The sequence below is a fragment of the Cynocephalus volans genome, chromosome 7 (genome assembly GCF_027409185.1).
Source record: "Cynocephalus volans isolate mCynVol1 chromosome 7, mCynVol1.pri, whole genome shotgun sequence".
Taxonomy (NCBI): Eukaryota; Metazoa; Chordata; class Mammalia; order Dermoptera; family Cynocephalidae; genus Cynocephalus; species Cynocephalus volans.
The window spans coordinates 99,534,843-99,537,990 of NC_084466.1; the positions used below are offsets into that span (position 1 = coordinate 99,534,843).

General features: G+C 43.5%; 1 pseudogene; it reads right to left on the reverse strand.

Moving 5' to 3' along the window:
- Positions 1 to 782: 782 nt before the first annotated feature.
- Positions 783 to 2,701, reverse strand: LOC134381871 (A-kinase anchor protein 10, mitochondrial-like; annotated as a pseudogene).
- Positions 2,702 to 3,148: the final 447 nt, after the last annotated feature.

Sequence of the window (3,148 nt, forward strand, 5' to 3'; positions counted from 1 at the left end):
TATTTCTTTCTTTCCATGTATATTCTGAAGGGAAAGTTAAGTAACTGGAGCACAGAGCTCCAGAGTTGCAAATCCTAATGCCCAAAGTCAACTAGATTCACCCTTTTGTTAGGAGGGGAGAGACTGGTTTTAAGTACACAGCATCAGGAGTAATTAAAATGTGAAAATTGTATACTGCCACCAAAGGGAAGGACGATGTCACTGAGGCTTGACCTGTGACCTGTCATCTTCCTCCCAAATTAATACCTCTGTGCAGGAAGACTGTGCAATGAACCCTCACCCTGCTCCACTGAAGCAAGCTGCTAGCACCGCACTACCACTCGGAGCTGCCTGGCTCTCAGTGGGGCTGACTCAACTGTTTATTTGAGGAAGACAAGCAAAGCACCTGCTTTATGATGCTGTTAGGGATGAATCACCGCTGCAAGAATGTGCACCAAATATCAGCTCTATGCATATCTACTTCCCACAGGATGTGGTCCCTGTCTGTTCCAGTGGGCTAAACTCTCTTGTACATGAGTTACTGCCATTGGAAAACTAATAATTTTCTAGGAATGTAAACAATACCACTCGGTATCTCTATGACTTTCACTGTGAACATCACGTGCATCAATTATGTCTACATATAACTCTGCATTACAGTGGAAGTCTGGGATTGTCTTCCATTCTTTCTTGGAAACATCAGTGATATAACAGTGAAAAGAAATACAGTGCTCTGTTTTCAACCAAAGGAAAAAAGTTCCCTTATTTTTCAAAAGCAGATTTCCTTTCATTTAGGTCTTGAGTCAAATCTTTGCAGATTTCTCTAACTGCTGATCATACTGTGCCTGCTGCATAATGTCACTGACTATTATTTTAGCAATCTTCCAACCTATCTCTTCTTTGGCCTCATCAGGACTTCCATGGACCTATTTCTTCATAGCTTGGAAGAACATAGATCCTTTTGATTTCTTTATATCAGGTTCAGATTCAGACTCTCGGATGAACTGCCCCAAGCAGCTGACTCTTCCAAATGTTATCTTCTCTGCAGATGTCTGTTGATACAAAGATTTTGGATCCAGACTTGCGGCATCCACAATTATGGCTTCGTCAAAACTTTTCAGAATTTTAATACTGGCTTTTTCACACTTGACTGAGATGTGGAGCTGTCTGAACCACCTGGGGGAGACTTGTCATGAGAGCCAACACAGCCATGAGCAGTCAGCGAAACATTCCCTCCCAGAAATTCATCTTCTCAAACCGAATGGATGAGGTCATTCTAATACATATCATAAAGATTGCTGGACAAAAAGCCGGGTAAAAAGACCTTCTCCATGGTCATTCAGGTCTAACGTGATGGAGTTGTGAAAGAGTTAGGGAGTGGCCCACGTTCTCGCAGATATTGGATTCAATTTCTGATCATACAACATCATCAAATCCAAGAGAATGTGTGGCTTAGAGGGAGAAGTACTTATCATGTAAAATCGTAGCATCATTCTGTGCTTCCTGTCCACCATATTGGCCCTTTTGGGCAGCAAGCTGAGACTGGAAGTTATCTGCTGCCAACCAGAACTGTAAGATATTCATTGCATCCTCTTTCTCCATGTACTCAGAGAAATAAAAGAGGGATGACTCAGAGAAGAGAATGTCAGCCAGGTGAACAGTTCCACTGGTCAGCACTTCAATCTGGTATTTACAGAAATGGTGACTTCGTGGAAACTCACTAAAGTGCTCTTGCTCCATTGCACTAAAGACTATGGACTGTGCCAAAACGAAACAGTGGGGACCCACCTGTCCATCTTCTCCACAAATCTTTACTATGATGTCATTTCTCACTGCTTCTGTAATTGGTACTGGTTTAGCAGCACCTGGAGATAAATATTTGGTGGAAGTATTCACTACATCTTGTTCTATACTTTTCATAAGTTTTCCTGATAATTCCTTTCGTGGAGAAGAGGAACTATTTCTACTGGCCGCTATAAGTCTGGAGGAGGATTCTTGGGTTCCCGTGAAAACTTGATGACTCTCTGCCTGGCCATTTCAAGATGGAGAAAATGGGCACTGTCACATTCCTGGGAAAGCAGTAAGTGACTCTGAGTGTTGTTAGTTCTGTTATTCAAGTCAGTTCCTTCTGATTGAATCATAAGTAATTGGGCTGAGCTAGAATCCTCCAATCTCATGTCAAGAGACTTTGTTACCGAAGATGCTGTAGTTCCGTGCTTTTTAGATGGAGAGACAGGCTCAGCCAGCAAGCTCTGCTTCACTGTGTTCACACTGTGTGCTCTTATTCGAGACCAAGTTGCAGAGCGAAAACTTCCAGCCTCTCACCAAAATATAACCAAATTCTCCATTCTCCGAAGTTCCATGAATTGAGTGAAATAAAGGATGACAACAATGTTGTGCAAGACTTGTTCAAGGGTCTTTGAAGGACTTGATTTGGTCTCTTGAGTCTGGTAGTCCAGGCAAGATCTGCCCATGACACCAAAATGAGTGGCCTCCGTGTGGCTTGGCTCTTTCTTAAGTCTTGCTGTCCTGCTACTTGAGAATGAGTCCATGTTGGCAGAATGGCATTGATTGCAGCATAACTTGGTCCTGCGGCCCCCAACAAGGCATGATTTTTAGTGCTTTTTCGTGGGGAATGTATGGATATTGAAGCTTTAATGGACTCGATGTCTGAAGTCTTCTCTTGTTCTTTGCCTTTCCCTTTCCACTGGAAGAAGGACATGGCAAGCCCACGTCAGAGGGCACTGAGCGACTGTCACACTGAGCGACTGTCATGGGAGGACCAGGCTGTCCTCCTTCAGCCACCGGCCAGGACTTCCAGGGCCACAGAAAGTCCGAAAAGAGACCCTTTCCCCCAGCGTGGGCCCTACCACCTCCTCGAGATGCCCAGGCCGCTCCTGCCACCATATTATCAACAAGCCTGCCACCTGGAGTTCCTTTGTGTCTTAAATCAGTAAATTGATGTCTCTTGCCAAATTTGAAAAGTTTTCAGCTGTTCTTTCTTTGAGTATTTTTTTAGCCCCACCCTCTTCATCCTTTCATTCTGGGACTTTAAAATCTTTGTCGGATAATTCTAACATCTCTCTCTCTCTCTCTCTCTCTCTCTCTCTCTCTCTCTCTCTCTCAGTGTTGGCATATATTAATTGTCTTTTTATCATTCAATTTGCAA